General features: G+C 32.3%; 3 pseudogenes; 1 reads left to right on the top strand and 2 right to left on the bottom strand.

Annotated features, from left to right (window-relative positions):
- Positions 1–740: 740 nt before the first annotated feature.
- Positions 741–2304, top strand: LOC121392433 (annotated as a pseudogene).
- Positions 2305–2330: 26 nt separating this feature from the next.
- On the bottom strand, positions 2331–3621 carry LOC121392432 (annotated as a pseudogene).
- A 9321-nt stretch (positions 3622–12942) lies between these two features.
- On the bottom strand, positions 12943–18767 carry LOC121392431 (annotated as a pseudogene).
- Between the last annotated feature and the right edge of the window lie 1233 nt (positions 18768–20000).

Raw genomic sequence — 20000 nt, 5'->3', positions numbered from 1 at the left:
GTTAAACAAATAATGAACAGAAAGAAGTATGAACAAGTTAAATATGTAATATGTACAAGTTACAAGTAGTTACTTTAGTTTGAAGTTTGTGTGTTTCTGCCTCTTTATTATAAAGGAGTTGTCTTGATGATTTTATTTCATCTTGCAGTGTGACCATTCTGCAAGTATTATATACTAAATGTACCAGCAGATTATATTCAGTCTTACTTCATGTTTTTATCTGTTATATTTTTTTTTGCAATTGAGCTAAACTCATTTCTTAAATTACTAATAACACTATCTTTTCTTTGACTCTCATTTTCACAGACTGATAGTCGACTGATCTCATCACGAAGTGTATTAACATCACGATCCTATAATAGCATTTTTATAAGTTAGTATATGACAATATGGCTAAATGCTGTACTTTATCAACTAATGCATCTTGTAACTGTAGCCATGATTGATGGAGAGTACAGAAAGAAGACTTTTGCTTCACTGCACAAGAGCAACAAGGAACATCTAAGAAGGAGCTAAGAAATCTTTGCATTTATCATTACTAATATACCTGAAGATTGCAATGTAGTATTAGGAGCACTTTGTGGACGATGAGTAGCCATTTACTTACTTTGATAATAAATAGAATAGAGCTGCAGAATATCACACTTGGTCAGCCACACCCACTTTTTGAGGTAATTAATACTCATAGTTACCATAGTAACCGTTAATTAAAAAGGGTGTGGCAGTGAACTTCTAATATCATGGCTACTGGGAAGAAAATCGTTATGGTTACTGGGGGAGCTGGGCTGGTAGGGAAAGGCCTCCAAGACGCTATTTTAACTGATTCTAAGCCTGATGAAGAATGGATCTTTCTTTCATCAAAAGATGCTGATTTGAGGTCAGCCCCTATGATTAATTGCAATTATCACCTTATAATTAACAACTATTTATGTGTTAGCTCCTGTTATTACTACTTATTAATTAACCTCCTCCACATTTAGTGACATGACATCAACTCGAGCACTATTTGAGAAATATCGTCCAACTTATGTATCCATTTGGCAGCAATGGTTGGTGGATTATTTAAAAATATGAAATTTCCAGCTGATTTTTTGGTATGTTAATTAAAAAAAGATAATATTTATTATTTTATTTTTAGAGAACCAATCTATTAATTAATGACTGTGTACTTCATTGTTGTTACGAATTTAAGGTATGACATCATTATGACATCATAAAATGGGTGTGGTTTCTTTCCATCAGGTTGAGAAATGTGTCTCGTGTTTATCAACATGTATATTTCCTGATAAAACTACTTATCCTATAGATGAAACCATGGTAACGGCTAATGCTCCACCCACTTCATTATCTTACTAATTACTAGGTTCATAATGGTCCTCTCATTCATCAAATTTTGGCTATGCCTATGCCAAACGAATGATTGATATACAAAATAGGTATTTGTCTATTACATGAAAACATTTGTCCATTGTAAAAACAATTTGTCCATTTACAAACATATCTGTCCATTTTTAGGGCATATCGTGAACAATATGGATGCATGTTCATAGTGTTATTCCCAACAAATATATTTGGACCTCATGATAACTTTAAACTTACAAGATAGTCATGTTATTCCTGGACTAATGCACAAATGTTACATTGCTAAACGTAAGAACACTTTTAAAAGTACCATTTTAAATTCTTTCCAGAGAAAGGAGAACCTCTAACAGTATTTGGTACTGGAAAACCTTTAAGACAATTTATATATTCTAAGGTGGATTTTTTAAATACATTTTCTTTAATTTTTAACTCTTTAAAATCAGGATTTAGCTCGGCTCTTTATATGGGTGCTCCGTGAGTATAAGAGGTAGACCCTATCATATTGTCTGGTAAATCATGTCATAATTAACCTTAATTAGTTCTATAATTAGTGGGAGAGGAAGATGAAGTGTCCATTAAAGATATTGCTGATATGGTAGTAGAAGCCATGGATTTCAAGGGGAGAAGTTATTGTAAGATGGATGAATACGTTTTGAATGGATGGATAATTTGCATGATGAATGATACTGTTTAAATGGATGGATACTTCATATTAATGGATGAACATTACCATATATAGTATGATACAAGTAAGCTGATGGTCAGTACAAAAAAACAGCAAGTAATGAAAAACTCCGTAAATATCTTCCGGACTTTAAATTTACTGATATCAGAGTTGGTAAGTACATATGAAAAGTAATAAATAAGTTTGTATATCCTATTTCAGCTATAAAAGAAACTGTCGATTGGTTTGTTAGTAACTATGAAACTGCTAGAAAATGAACTATTTCCATTTTATAAAGAGTTTACTAATGAAGTGTTAATGAGTGTCTTTGACTTTGTAAATCAGTCACCATTTGATTGTGAATTTCCATTAATCCTTTGAAATATTTAACTGTTTTCACTCTCAGCTCTAAGTAGCATCTTCATCACAAACAAATATAGTTTTCGGATGCATTTGAAATGCTGTGATACAGTCCACATGTGACTGACTCCTTCTTCAACTGCTTTGTAAAGGGCAAATGACTTGTGTGCCCCTGTTATTAAAATCATTACCTACAATTAATGAGTTATATTAAAGCATCTTTAATGAGGAGGGTCAAATTAATTGCCTTAATTACAGGGGTATCCCTACGTTAACTGATACCCTTAATACTGGGAAGTCTCTTATAGTTGTAACACTAACCTCTCTGGCGTCCATGACTGTTCCCACTCCAACAGTTAGAGCTGCTTTCGGTACCTTACTGATATCGTTGTCAAAAATCGAGCATTTGCCATGATAGTGTCAACAGCTAGAGATTTGATACGGGTACGAGATTGAAGGGAAGACCCCGGCTCATTAAAAGCAATATGACCATCAGGACCAATACCTATATAGATCATGTGATTTTAAAGTTCAAGTCACTTGTATGTCATGTGATTTATATAGGTAATCAGATGCATGTCATGTGATTTCTTTGATTAATCACATGGATGTTATGTGCCTCTACAGATTTTTAATGGATAATCACATGTTTATTGTGTGACTATTAAACTAGTCACATGATAAAACATGTGATTAGTTTAATTAGTTTTAATTAAAATCACATGATATGCATACAACATATTGTTTAATCATATTTATGTCACATGATTGCTCACCCTCCTATGAAGAGCTCCACTCCGCCAGCTTCTTTGATCTTCTGTTCAAAATCATCGCACTCTTTAACAAGATCAGGAGCATTACCATTCAAAAATGTGGACATTTTCTGGATTGATATCAATATGTTTTAAAGAAGTTATTCCACATGTAACTATGGTAACTCTCCTTGTGTTCCTCTTCAAGACCCACATATTCATCCATATTAAATGTAGTAACATATTGAATGACAACTGTTCCAATTTATGGAACTCAATCAGTTTACGATACATTCCCAATGGAGTACTGCCTGTATAGAAAACAAGGGGCGATATGGTTGCTTAGCAACAGAGTACATACCTGTTGGTAGTCCAAGAACAAATTGCCGTCCTGGTCCAGGTTTAAATTCCATATTCTCTTTCTTACATATTTTGCTGCCCATTCACTAGCTTTGTCATAATCATCAAAATCACTAACCTCATGGCTATTGTCTGAAGAGATTATGTGGGTGGGTCTTACATGTAACACCCCTTAAATAATCAAGTTATTTAAATATGATAATTATTACCGCCAAATTTCTTTGAGTTCGTTACAGGTGGAGTTGTTTTCAAGGAATAGGTGTGGAAAGGTCAACCTTTTAAAGAGCAAACTCTATATTGTATTCCATAGCAACATGCCCAGAAGGAGTGCTTCATCAAATACTGCAAAGAACCTACCTTTTAAGGAGATCACTTCTAAATTAGGAAGTGATGAACTGATTAAAAGACTCAAAGTATTAACAGTTAATATGTCATTATTATTTCAATTAACTCTTAATTATAGGGATGTTTAAAGTATCTAGAGGACCTTGAGGAGTTAGAACAGAGCATATCTACTCCTCTTACAGAGGTAATGGTCACTCTTGTAGGTCCGTCGCTAAGGTTACACAAAAGCAAGGAAGTTCAACTGTTAACAGCATGTATTCTAGTCAATATGCTGCGTCTATTTTATCCTGATCCCCTGCTACTGAACACCAAATGATTGTAAGTATTTTAAAGTTAAATATTTTTTATCACTTTGTTTCTATAGGACATATTTAATCTTTTTATATAGTCAACTTGATGGTCTGAAAAAGCCTTCAAATACTCTTTTAAATGGACCATTTTCATTGTTAGAGGTATATTGGTTGCTATGGTGATAATCCTTAATTTATATATATAATTAGTTATTAGCTGGTTTAAAGGTATTAATATTTGTTTGAGTTACGATGGACAAGATATTCTGGTCAATTTATTTGCTAAAGTGTTTAGTGTTGTACAGTGAGTCCATTAAACATTATAGTGTATCCATTTAAATGTTTATGCCTCCATTGAACAATGCTTACATGTATTCCATTGATCCATTTTGCATCGTGTAGTCCAGAGCAGTCAACACAGGTCAAGTTATATTTACTGGAAATATTTGCTCAGTATATTACAAGATGGAGAACAGATACCTCAACGAGCAATTGATACAATCTTAATGAATATATAGAACCACAAAAAGTATGTTGAAATGTATGGATTGTTGATGGAGTCTCTCTTCTCTCTCTCTTTCCCTCTCTCTCTGTCTCTCTCCTCTCTGTCTCTCTGTCTCTCTCTCTGTCTCTCTCTGTCTCTGTCTCTCTCTCTCTCTCTCTCTCTCTCTCTCTCTCTCTCTCTCTCAGACAGAGAATCCATCTGTATACGAGTTTGCTTGTCAACTTATCAAGAAAGCAAGTCTATTTTTAGAACCACACTTACAAATGGTAAACATTATATGTAATAAATTAAAATTCTTTTCTACTATTAATAGTTCTTTACAAGTACATTTGTAGTGGGAGAAGTAGCTGACAGTGAACTCAATGATCATATATATGAATTAATATATGAGCTACATAACATTGATAGTAGTGTGTTGTTGTCTGTGTTACCTCAACTGGAAATAAAACTTAAAGTAAATAGATGCATGGATGGATGGATGGATGGATGAATGGTAATGCAGCTTGATAGATATGTTGCTAAATAGATGAATAGAATAAAATAAGTATTGATCCATTTTTACTAGAGTGGTGATGTCACTGAACGTCAAGAAGTTACTACGTTGCTAGGAAGAATGTTTTCAGCTAAAGAGTCTCAACTTTCTATTGAGAACAGACCACTGTGGATTTGTTTTACTGGAAGGTTAGTATCATCATGTTAGGTAACTATACATTTCTCTCTCGTGTTTGTAGATTTCAGGACATCAATCCAACTGTTCGACTTGAATGTGTCAAATTTTCTAAGTACTTTCTTGTCTATCATCAACATTTAGCTCAGGAGACTGAAGGTAAAATGGACACATTGCTTTTAAAATAGATACATATAATTAGGAATGGATACACATGTGTGTTAGTTGTTGAATGGATACATGGAAGAATAGGCATTGTTTTAAATGGATATACTTTTTTATTATATGGATTCATGATTTCTAAATGGACACTCATTATTTAAATACTAGATAAGCTATTGGATCGTTTGAGAGACACTGAAGAAAAAGTCCGTCTTGAAACAGTGAGAACGATATGTGAGGCTGCTACTGAAGACCTCTCCTGTGTGTCTGATAAGGTACAATGATCATGTGATTGTCACATGATATAATATATATATATATAGCTATTACTGCTTTTGCAAGATAGGATGAGAGATAGGAAAGTATGTTGATAAGTTATGTAATATCATGTGATAGTCATGTGACTTGTAGTGTGGTCAGTAAGAAAGCTAGCAATGACATCATTAGCAAGATTATATCGTCAAGTCATGTCAAGGTTAATTAATGATTGTTAATTAATATTATTAGGGTTTTACTCATTATAGTACAACTAGTACACAGTCCAATATTAATAGAATTAACTGGATAGCTAACAAGTTACTCCATTGTTTCTACCAACCATTTTCCTGAAGACAAGTAATGATTATGTCATAATGACCTCATTTGACCACCCCTTTAATAGGTTATGTGTGGTGAGGTCATTATTAAGTTTGTATTATCCCAGTATCAATGGAGATTGGAGATAAAATGAAGAGACTTTTATATGTCAATGGAATACTGGATGACAATGCTACAAGGTATATGCTAATCTATATTGGGCAAGAATGAACTTAGACGCTACTATACACAATGTTCTAATATATGTACTGATAATAGGGGCATACCCTTTTAAATTTATTAATTATAGGTCGTTAACTGAGATATTAAAGAACCAGAAGAGGTAAGTATCATCATGTACATATATAAATGTATATGTACCTGTATGTTAGCATTCGTCAACATGTTATTGATGTTGTGGATATATTTGAAGACAGTGATTTAAAGGTATTATATAAAATATATTATTATTTAAAATGTTTATTTATTTTTAGGATGAAGAAAAAAGAAAAATGTTTTTAACAAAATCACTCTCAATTGCCAGTAAGGTGTAATTATAACTTTATCATTATAGGGGCTCTACATTATTACCCCTTAGTACAATATATAATGTAGTAATACATGTGCATTTTTAGAGAGCATGCAGAACCATTGAAATGTCAAGATCATTTAAGAGAACTTGAGTTATTGCTAACAGAGACGAGTTTCGACAACACCTTCGTAATTCTGTGAATGTGTCTCTGAACTATGAGATATGAAAAATTCCAAAGTATAATTGACATATTAATATATGTTATTATTTTTCTATCTTTTAGACAGAGTTATTAGCTAAACTTGTGTCAAGACATAATTTAACGGAGACCATGAAATCAATATTAGATTTCAGTAGTCCCATTCTTGTAGATGGTGAGTGTGTGAAAGTGCTAGTTGGTATGGTGAGCAAGGAATTATGTGAGCCGTCACTAAGTCAGACGGAGGAACAGGAGCAAAGAGAACAGGAGAGATGTAAAAAAGGACTCTCTTTGTTAAAAGTAATAAAGGGGTGTGGTCAAATCTCCATTGTAATTGTTCCTAGGTTATCGCCAGCTTAGAGAGTGTCTTGTTTTCATGATGAAGAGGTTTTAGAGAATATTCTGTCATTATTACGACATGATGATGTCACAATAGGTAATATAATGTCTTGTGACCTGTCATGTGGTCATCATGTGACCTCATACAGTGACATATGGCATCCAGATCATGACAAGTGTAGGTGAAACATTGCAAGAGAAATTTAACAATGTTGCTGGGTACGATATCTACTTGTATTATAAATATTCATGTTCCTATATCATATGTAGATGTCTTCAACCAATTCTCATCCAGTTATCATTAAAAGGAGAAGATCCAAAGTTGGCGAAGTATTCCACAAAATGTCTTAATTCTGTCTTTAAAGAAAAACCAGCAATCTTTCAAAGATTATGTGAGGTATGAAACTTCATTAATATTTCATAGTGTTACCATGGTGATTATCATTGTAGTCATTAGTGGTAGTCTTGATTTGGAACATCCAAAACTTGAGACGGTGCTAGCGTCGTTGTCTCAACTTTCTCAAAGTCATCATCAAATATTTGAAAAAAAGCGAAAAACTATTATTACTGAATTTGTTATTAAAAATATACTGGAACCGGTAAGTGGGTGTGGCTACTGTTCTAAATATAATGTTTTATAGGATGATGTCATAATGAGTAATGATGATAACGAGGAGGAGGAGTTAAAAAGTGATATTGAGAGGTGGTGTGATGATCAAGATGTATCAAGGGAGACAAGATTAAAGGTTATTTAATGGATGCATAAACAGACAGAATGGACAAATCATTATATTTACAAAATAACTTACAATATATTATCTCTATAGATTGCAACTATAAGTTATTAGTGTCCTGGATTACAGGTTCCCCTCAACAGAAACTACAGAAAGACAAAAACCAGCTAAATCGGTTATGAAAGCACTTGGAAAAATATTAATGGATGACGGTGACCTACATCAGACTAATCAGTCAGGTACTCTGACTATAATAAATTTCATAATTCCATTCCTGTTCTAGTACTCCGAAAAATCCAGACTGAGACTAGCAGCAGCTTCTGGACTCCTCAAATTGGCTCGTCTACATGGCCTCAATGAGCTAATGTCACTAGAACAATACATTTACCTCGCATTAACAGCACAGGTAAGATGATATTTATTAATTATTCATTAATTGCAAGTACTTATTAATTATTCATTGATTAAATTAATTAGAAGATAGTTATTATATTTAATACTTGTCTTGGCATTTTAGGATTTATGTGTTGAAGTTAGAGATAGTTTTTTAACTAAACTATGTAAAGGAATACGATATTTTGCACTCCCACTTCAATATATTGGTATATTGTGTTTAGCAATGGGGGTGGAGTCTCGTAAAGATGCGGAAAATGAAGGTAATAACACAATTACATATATTATATATTAGTGGGTGTGTCTGTGTTATATAGTTGAAGAAAATGATGTCAGCTACTATAATAAGTAGACGAGAATTATATCGTCAACATACTCAACAATCTCAAGAGACTGCCCCTTCGTTATTACCAGATTATTCTTTACCTTATGTCGTTTACTTGATATCACATCATCCATCATTTAGTAGAACTGTCCATGAGAAATTATGGATATTTAGAGAGTAAGTATTACTAGGGAATATCTATCTATATATATGTACTATTTTACTGTAGTTATTACTAGGGAATATCTATCTATATATATGTACCATTTTACTGTAGTTATTACTAGGGAATCTATCTATCTATATATATGTACTATTTTACTGTAGTCTCTAGTTATTACTAGGGAATATCTATCTATATATATGTACTATTTTACTGTAGTTATTACTAGGGAATATCTATCTATATATATGTACTATTTTACTGTAGTTATTACTAGGGAATATCTATCTATATATATGTACCATTTTACTGTAGTTATTACTAGGGAATATCTATCTATATATATGTACCATTTTACTGTAGTTATTACTAGGGAATATCTATCTATATATATGTACCATTTTACTGTAGTTATTACTAGGGAATATCTATCTACATATATGTACTATTTTACTGTAGTTATTACTAGGGAATATCTATCTATATATATGTACCATTTTACTGTAGTTATTACTAGGGAATATCTATCTATATATATGTACTATTTTACTGTAGTTATTACTAGGGAATATCTATCTATATATATGTACTATTTTACTGTAGTTATTACTAGGGAATATCTATCTATATATATGTACCATTTTACTGTAGTTATTACTAGGGAATATCTATCTATATATATGTACCATTTTACTGTAGTTATTACTAGGGAATATCTATCTATATATATGTATATTTTATTGTAGCTGTCTCTGGTTTTATTTGGAGAGTTTGATTAACAAAACTGATAACTTTGAATTCCTTAGTAAATTGTTGGAGACCATAAAGCTAACTGTTGATGCAGAATATCCTGATGATATGGAGATTAATAAAGTGAGTGGTAGTGGGTGTGTGGTTTTGTTACCATAGTAACAATATTCCTTAGAATATATATGCAACATGTGATCTTGCTATTGGAATACTTGTTAGTATGGTGAGTGTGTATTGTGAGGCCACACCATTTAATTAATTTCAGATTGGACGATCAGCTGTTGGAAATTTCCCTGGGAAGTTAGTTCTACCAAAACGTCTTTTTCTCCCACGAAAAAAGGTGATTACCCCTATAATAATTAATATAACTTGTAATTAATATTATTAATTATAGAGTGATGGAAATAATGACATGAAATATTTACCGCCAGATTTTATATTATTTCCCCAAAAGGTAAAAAAAAAGGGGGTATATTTACATTTAATAATTTTTAATACAGCAATCAAAGACTGATCCACTATTAAAAGTTCCAACAACACACCCCACCAAACGGTTACTTAATTATAATTTACAATTAATTATTAAGATATAACAGGGGTCGACCCACTAAAAGAAAGAAGCTGGAGTCATTTAATGATAGCACTGCATCTCTTAATAACACAAAAATGGACGAACCCTCTGATATTGAGGTATAATTAATAATAGTATTAATCTAATTATTTCAATATATTAATAGTTAACTCCCTCTCCTTCAAAACGAAAGGTCCATATTGTATTATAATGTATATACTTATAATGTATTATAGAAACCTGGGTTCTTCTGTTAAGAAACAGACCTCAATGAAACAAACCAAATTACCATTTAAGTTAAAACAGGTAATTTTTATTAATGTGCATTATAATATAGGGGCTACCTCATTCTATTATAGGCACCTGTCACTTCTACTCCTGTTACCATGGCAACTGGAAAACCAGCAGCCAAAGGATCTAGGAGTACTAGACAGTAAGTATACTTTATTGTCCATTTGTTTTTATTCATTTATCTAGGGAGTGCTCGCAGACAGGTCCTCCAGAAAGTCCCAGAGGAGGAATTTAATGACGAAAATAAAGAAGATATCACTAATGATGTGTGGGAAGAGAAGGACAGTGAAAATGATATAGTTGAGACTGAGAGGGTACACTGTTCATAGAATTTTATGCAGATTATTATTATAATTATTTTAGATTGAAGAGAATATTGAGGGGTCCTCCTCCTCTCACTGATACGGAAGTATTTATTAGAAGAGTTAGTCCCAGAAAAAGGTAATAATCATGTGACTTATCGCACAATATCACATGACGTACACAGAACAATATCAAACAAACCTGATGAAGTTAAAGACTATCTCTTCAAAGAGTCAGCAACAAAGAAATCAAAACAAGTAAATAACTTCACATTATTATTATAGACAATATATACTCTTTATATAGGCCAGTACACTTGAGCCTATTACAAAGGTACTCATATCATATATAAATATTTTTATGTATATTTTTATATATCTGCTTTGCTTCTATAGAAAAAGTTCGTAGCGAAGATGACATTTATCTCCTTGACATACACACATACATAGACACATACAATTGCTGTTACGTTATATTACTCTCTCATCAAACGCAATCATCCATCATACATTATTGAGTCAGCCCCCTATATTTTATCATGATGAATGTTATATTAGTCATGGGATGAACTGCATACTAGTTTGTAATTAAGATCTGTCCATATGGGAGTGTAAGTACATGGATTGTTGTATACTAAAGAAGGAATTAAAACATTCCTCCTATAATTTCTCATTGCATTAATTTTTAGAAAATACCTTTTGTTCTACTAGTACATGTATATGTACATGTCCTAGTAAATTTATAAATGTCTTTAGCTTTTTGCACACTACAAGATTTTAGAGCAGAAATAATTAATCTGCTTAACAAGAACATATATATCTACATTTCTGAAACATTTGAGGTAATTTTGTTCCCTATCATTTTGGGATATTTTTGATTTCAAACCATGGACTGTATATTTTGATCATGACATGAAATGGCTTGAAATTTTTTATGAAATTAGAGTTATAGGTCCTGGTTAACTGACATTAATATTACTGCTTTTTAAATGTTGTAGTATTAACTTTTAAAAAAATGATAAACCACTTGGTCCTACTTGTATATGTATATGTACATGTCTAAATACCACTTGGTTAATATGGTAACTATAGTTACCATATTAACCAGCTAGTAGGTACTAGTACTGGAGAAAACAATGACAAAAGTGAAACAAGGGTACAAAGAAAAGATCACAAATGAAACAATGTAGATAACAGAAAAGAAATGCTGGCAAGACAAAGAGTCTAAAAATAGTTAATTACTATAATTATTATGGTAAGGTGAGCTGTTGTTATGCCAATGTTGCTATGGTAATGGTTACCATGGCAATATTCCTAGTGATAAACAAATGAAACATGCACACAATCATAACTTACTTGCTCTGGTTCACTTTAATACTACAGTCAGTATCTGTCTACATTTTCCTAATAATGTATTTTCTCCAAATTTGAATCACATGAGATGTGTTAATATGCTATAAATGGCAAAAATGATTTTGCACATTTCACACTAGTGTGATAGCAACATCTTCAGTGAAGATTCCAATGGCTGACACATTTCATGATCAGATCATATTGAATCTTCTAGTGGTACTATTACTGGTTGCAGGATCACAGCACTACAACTTTAACTTCACAAGATATCAAAAATGTTGGACCAGTTCTAAGTCTGTTAGTTGATCCAACAGTATCTCTAACTGATTTAAAGGAGAATCAGAATTTAAGAGAAAAAGGCAGCAAGCAGTGAAGATATTCTTACTTCTCATAAGCAGACATATTTGCGAAGATATTCCTCCATGGATGCTCTCAATGATAGTTATAAGCCACCTAGTGTCGTTGAGAGTGCTATGGACTGTGTGGAAGGCATTATCCAGTATTTGAAGACTTACCTCATGCCGGCCGCCGCAGCAGACCCTCTTGGACAATACGATCATATCATGATTGTTTTTTTGTTCAGAATTAAGTGGTACTGTTTGCTTCATATATGAGGGAGACATTAAGAGAAGATGCCCCATTCTTTCTGATATATAAGACTATCTGTTCAAAGCTTATTGCCATCAGGGTTATAAAATGTTTAAGAGAAGGACACAGTTACTTCAATGAGGGTTACCTCTATCAATTCTCATCCTCTCATAATGAAACAAATGAGCGTAAGTCATCAGGGATACATTGTTAGTTAATGGCAAATAATATCTATAATATTTAGGGGCATACTACCTCATTATCTCCTCATCAAAAAAGGAGTTCCTTACGTCCTGTTGGTAGAGAGACATGAAAACTAATGAGCAATGCTTGGCAAACATGTAGAAAACATTTACATTTCAACGGAGCAGGTCACTAACATCATCAAGGGCATGTTCTCCTGCAACGAGACAGCAATCATCAAGAACAAGTACACAACAGGTCAAAAATGGCATCAATCTTCAAGGAAACCACCCATTCAAAAACACACGTCAACAAGTTCATTGTGAATATAGAAATCATTATGAATATAGAGATCCCCCCCCCCCCCCCCCCCCCCATGGACATTCATATTCTGTTTATAAAAGTTCTTCGTTTACAACTTTAACATCATATACAGCTGAATGTACTCATATGGTAACAATAGTCGAGATAATAACAATAGTCGAGACAATAACAATGCAGTCAATGGATTGTATATGGATTTGTTTAAAATATATTAATAAAATTATTATTTGTAGTTGAGTTGTTGTCTCATTTAGAATAATAAAAGTAATATTTTTTAAAGCACTTAGTATTACTTCATCCTATCAATAGAACATTAACACAATATAAAGATGATCAGTTCATACCTTAATGGTGTCATGCTAAATGGTGAAGATATATGTTTCCATTGTTTCAGTTGATCAATTGAGAGGTTCTTAATCTATAATATACAATTAATATAATAATTATTATTATAATGTCCCTTACTGGTCTAATGAATTGTCTTCCTAATGAACATGTTCTTGACTCATTTAGTTCAGGCACAATTTCATCTGCTCCTGTAATTAAAATCAATAATTATAGTCTAATTATCACATACCACTTCTTGATGACAATGACATTTAATGATCATGTGTTATGCAGTTACTAGTTATATCTAATGAGAATAGAATCCTAAAAGATAATATAAAGTAAACAAGTCTTATTATTATTTTTACTCGTAATTCTTCAATGAGAACTGTACATGCCCAGAACCTGAGACTGGTTTTACCAGTTTGTTCAACAATGCCACTAAGACTTTGTTTTTACTCACTTGACGTTGAAATATCTTTTCTTCAATAGTCCCCTATAAACATGTAATTAAAACCACACCCACTACATGTTTTCTAACTGTTGTTAAGAGTCTTATATATGTGAACTTTTCCTAATTGTCCATCTCTCCATACTCGAGCCATTGCCTTATAAGGAATGTAGACACCAAATTTGTTACTTACTGCTAATTACTTGTAGGTCATTAGCAGAGATTCCAGTCAATATCGTACAGAAACAAGTCTTGAAGCACCAACTAAATTTAATCCTAAACCCCAGCAGCTTTACTACTTAATAGAAACACAACTAGATAAAGATGACATCATTATTACATCATTGTTAATGATACGTACATTCTTTGCATTGTTTGTTGTTAAATCTGTCAACAATATTTTGTCTTTTAACGGAAGGAGTTTGACCATCAAGACGTAAGAATTGGTAATAAAAGTGTTACATAACCTCTCCAATATATCTAATGTCTAAAGAACATAAGTCAATAATGTCATGGAAAGGTTTCTTTAACTTGAGTATAATTTGATACAACAACAATCTTCTCTCTTGTGTAAGAGTTGACATGTTCTAACATGGCTGATAAAACCACATAGCTTTCCAGATTGTTCTACCCAACAGCGATCAGGTGAGTACCCATCAGGGAACCCTCTTAGAATCCCATCATACAATGATAACTAAATACAAATTATCATGGATAAAGAAAGAATGCAAGTAGGGATTGAATCCATGACCATTGGCATTCTGGTCAGCTGTACCACAAAGTGCTTTATAGGTTACAAGTGGTCCATAAGAGAATGGTATTGTTATAATGTACCTGATTAGTATCTCAGAGTTCTTGGCAGCAGTATATATTAATGATGGTGAATTACAGAGTTTCTTTAGTGCATTAATGCACACAAGATGAGGACTGGACTCAGACACATGAATGAGTTAAACATGACTGTAAGACGCGTGAAGACAATAGCGTTCTATATAGTGTTAGCTGGAGTGAAGATGGCTGACAAAAGATAATGTTCTCAACTACAAAATTAAAAAGTATAGAATTTTAAACATGTTTGAAATACCTTTTGGTGGTAAATATTTGTTATTAATTTCTTGTGTTCTTCTCAAGCAAAATAAACTTGTAAGTCGTGTTAAAGTGATAAAGTGTCAATGATACAAATATATTTACTTGTACCAACTCACTTCCTCACTTCTCCAACTTCTACCTATCTCTTTCTCCTCAGCTGTAGCTCTTATTGACGAGACTGGACAATAGGTTCTTCATAAATCTTATGAAAATCCTGACTGAGATCCTATTATGTAGTCACATGACATTCATGTGATCATTTTGAGATGAATACCAAGTAATCCAGGATTTACAAAACTCAACAATAGAATAAAAATTCCATCAAATCATTCTAATGTTAAAAGAACAATATAATATACCAAATATAAAGTACTATATACTTGTATAGGTGTCCCACTTAACACTATTCTCTTCAATGTAGGTAACTTGATAGAACCTGTTATATTATTAGTTAATAAATTATTGAGTCTAGAGTCTCACTGATGACGTTTTAATGTTAGAATTTTTAAGTCGATGACTTCATCACATATAACAATGTCAAATTTAACTTTTTGAAAGGTCAGAGTAACATTTCATGAATAATTTCATAACTTATTAATAAATACAGGATAGACTGGAGACTTGACAAACTCCTGTTATTAAGTGATAATATGTATTATATCAGAACAATACCTCTGGACGATTATCAGTAGAAGCTGCAAATACATTAAGTCTTTCAAATCCTAACCACTTTGAAATTCTTTTTGCCAATTCTAAATTTAATATAATACAATTTATAAATGATCTATTCCTTACTTTAACTAAACTCCCAGGCAGCAATAATAACTACTCTTTTAATAATTGGTTTACCACCATAAGGGCCTTGTTTTAATAATGTCCTAATGATATTAACTGTAGTCCTCTAATATTGTATATTAACTTACCACACTAATGTAATACACTGTAAGCTTTTACCAAGACCCATTTCATCTCTGTAATAAATATATATATATATATATATATATATATTAGATATTACTATTGTTCAGTTACTTACGCTAATATAGCATATTAGTTATTACATTATTATAATGATTCAGTTACTTACGCTAATATAGCATATTTATTACATATTATAATGATTCATTATTACGCTAATATAGCCAATATTTATTACATATTAATGATTCAGTTACTTACGATAATATAGCACCAAATCTGAATATTCCTTCATCCCCGTAATGCACTCATATAAAAAGACCACGCCTTCTCGTTGATGTGGTCGAGATGAGTTGATAGTCGTGGGTCCTACTACAACATCTACCAATGATAGACCTTGTGTGTTATATTGTAACTAACAAGATACAGCTAAACATATTGAGATAACTATATACATTTATACCTGATGTTTCTGACTAGGTTTAGGCATAACAGAGCATTAGAAGATGGGGGGTCAAATCGAGGTTGATATATTGAAGTATGAAACTTCATGTTGATAATAATTATGCTATGTCAATGAAGGAACTTACTCGTTGTTCAAAGAGAAACGGAGTTGCTTTTATTATTTGATTTTAATGGATTTTGAAATGCTTTAGTTAGTGATGATTTTATGATAGGACCACTAGGAGTACCAATGGAAGAGGTACTGGTAAAGCACCGTCCAGATTGCCACTCCTCTTCACTAACCACACTCATTACCTAACATACATATACTCTCATTATCATTAGCTCATTCATAATAAGGAAAACTAGCATGTGTCATCATATGCTCACTTCAATTCCTTTCTCCGATAAAGAGGGAACTCCCCTCAAATAAGAGAAGAGAGTTCAGAGCTCATATATCCTGTGGCATGACCAATACTGTACATTGTAAGAATAACTTTATAGTAAATAAAGACCTACTCTTTCCCTTCCATATCTTTCAATATGACAGTTCTTCCTTTAGTGACTAAGACAGCTAGATGTATAAAGAAAACAAAAAATAATGAATACTATTGTGGACATATATAATTCTTATAACAGTCAATTACAAAAGACTACACTAGTTACCAGTCTAATAAAAAACAATGACTGTACATACCATCTCCTTCCCAAGTTTTTGTGTTTCTTGTTTGGATAACTTACACCTTTTGACCAATATTTAATGAGGTTCTATTGTTCTTATAATAAAAACCTGACCACAAAGCTGACTTTTGTATAATGACATGTTTCCTTGTCCTCTCTCTGTTCTCTCTCCTCACCGCACTCATCATTTCCAACAGTGCTTGAATTATCAGAAATGATTGGAGATACAAAGGACTTCTGGTGAGGAAGCGAGAGAACTTTGACTTTTTCTGTCTTATAGTATCTACTACTGGCCACCTCTCATGTTCCAATGGAACAGACGATATTTCACGGTCAATAGTGTTTATTCTTTTCTTGAGGCAAAGTTGGTAATGAAACTGGTTTAGCAGGTTTAAAAACTAGTTTTGAATGTTGACGAATTGATTTTAAGGCAGATTTTAATGAAGTGGACTGAGAAGACTCCATTTTATTCTCTTCCAGTAAACCTGATGTAGACATTTTAAAAATAACAATACATATAGTATGACTTATAAGTATATACATGTACATGTACTTATATAACATTATGTTATACTATACAATTTACGACTAGTAAATGTATTTTTAACATCTTTTAACATTTTTATTAAAATGGAATAGCTAACAGCTTAATCAAATTGACCACACCCCACAGGTTGATGACCACCATCATATTGATGGTCCCAGTTTGATTGTCAAATTGTTCAGTTACTGCCTAACAGACTGTTTGCTTAAAGAAGCTTGACTACAGTTTATATCTAATGAATTTAGCATGTTACTAACAGCATAGTATAATCTACAGTGAGCAGGCTATATATAGGGCCCCCCACATGGTAGCACATGGCATTGGTCTTACATTCAATACTTCAGTAGTTAAGAGTCTTTTTCATTAACCATGGTGTAGCAAAACGTGTGTTCTTTGCTTTAGAGAGAACAGAAGGAGCTGACGATCGTCGCATTAAAACCAGTGAGTTATGATTAATATTAATTAATGATTAAAGACTTAAGTAATTTTATTATTTTATGAAAATCAATCGTTTATTAAAATTCATTGTAAAAAAACAAAAAACTTATTTATTTTCCCTTAATTCTTTAGCAACATCTAATGCTATTTGTTTCTCTCCTACTTGAGGCATACACAAAGCTACCAGTAATACTTGCCATTTATCAGGTTTAGGGATCTGACGTTTCCATTTCATCAAATACTTTTCATAATACGATTCATATCACTACGACCAGTGCAACTAATACTACCAATATACCACGAGATAAACCAAGTTCACTTGGCTATAGGCTTCCATTTACCTTGTACTCTCGATAACCAACTTTTTCCATTAGTTCATCAAGTTCAGTTCGATAGGACAAATCCTTAAACTCCTCTGAAACAAAAGATGAAATATTTTGACTATACTAGTTCAATACCTTTACACAAACTTACCATTATAGCTTGCTATATAAATCTTAATGTCCTTTCTTTTCTCTTCCATCTGAAGTGCCATACTACGTAGACAAACATTAGGTGGCCTTCAAAGATGTCAAGGACTGTTGCCCAAGGAAAGGATGATTTTTGTATCTGCTTTAGCCTCCCAACTATCAAAAAGTTCACGACAAATTCCAATGGCATATAATATTATTAGCAGCTATAGTATCAAGTTCTTCCGTTTTGAAATCCTAACTTCAGACCAAACTATATACAATATAGGAACTTGGTATATTTCCAAGAGTATAATTATACTCACCTGTTCCCATGTTTGACCAGTTTCAGTTGCTATAATTTTAATAGCTCCTTCTTATCAGTTGTGTATTTGCATCTAATGTATAAATAAATACATTATATATTTCATCTTTTAAAAAAAAATTACTACTGCTAATACAAACCTTTCATTACTTCATCATCAGCTACAGGTTCTGGAACAATTACATTTCTGATATACCTGATATTTTTGAAATATAATAGTATATTATATACCACAGACAATATACTTGGTTGAGTATCTTCTTGATTCAATTACTCCTGAGGACTTGTCCACCCTTTGTCTCTATAAATCATACAATGACATACACATAAAATCAATATATATTATTATTACCTAATGTTTTTATTAGCTCAGTGGCTATTATCACGTAGACCAACTTTCCTTAGTGATTTTACTATAGCAACAAACGTTTCTGTTGCCTTTTTGTTAGGATTTTCAAAGAGAAGGCAGTTCACTGGATTTAAAATTTTATTTGCTCTTTCGTAAGGAGGGTTTACGTTCATCCTGAATATTAATGAGAACCTTTTATCTATTAATCCTTCAGAGAGAAGACGATTTGTCAAAGGTGTTATGATTTGATGTGCTACTAGTGAGTCAGCTAGATCAAAGCTATTGTAATTCGAAAGCCTTACATTCATGATAGTTTTTTTGCAGCCATTATTGAAGCTATTATTGGGCCCAGCCATCAGACACCCACAAAATATGAATAAAATTATTTTTAGCAGTAAATATTAGAGTAATTGTTTCATAATGGTCTTTTTAAATCTAGTCAGTCAATTTCTTGTTTTATTGACCATTACTTTCCCTCTCGGGATAATACCCAGTCTATTGTTAGGAAGACACTACTGGATTATTTTCAACATATGTTATTACCTTTGTTTTTCAATAATCTAATTGTTTCACTGTTTGCTTGTTTAAAAAGAATTGTTTGTTAACAGAAAACACATTCTGCGCCTCGAATCACCTAATGATGAAAAGCATAACAGGTAGCTGGTAAAATAAAAATCACTAGGATATTTTATAGGATGGTTTTTTAAAAAGAAGTTTGAAAACCCTTAATAAATATTGTATTAAATAATTATTGTAATGTTACTAAAAAATATTCCTGGTTTACCTGCCAATCTGAGAGTTTTTTTTTTTAATGTTTTGTGACTTCTTCTTCGAATGGACAGGTTACGGACGAGGTAGGTGGTAAATAGTGAAGGTTTGGTCCTCTTGATTTCAT

Source organism: Gigantopelta aegis, unplaced genomic scaffold, assembly GCF_016097555.1.
Source record: "Gigantopelta aegis isolate Gae_Host unplaced genomic scaffold, Gae_host_genome ctg3808_pilon_pilon, whole genome shotgun sequence".
NCBI lineage: Eukaryota > Metazoa > Mollusca > Gastropoda > Neomphalida > Peltospiridae > Gigantopelta > Gigantopelta aegis.
Note: the sequence above shows the minus strand (reverse complement) of the source record. Positions and strands in the feature narration are given on the sequence as shown.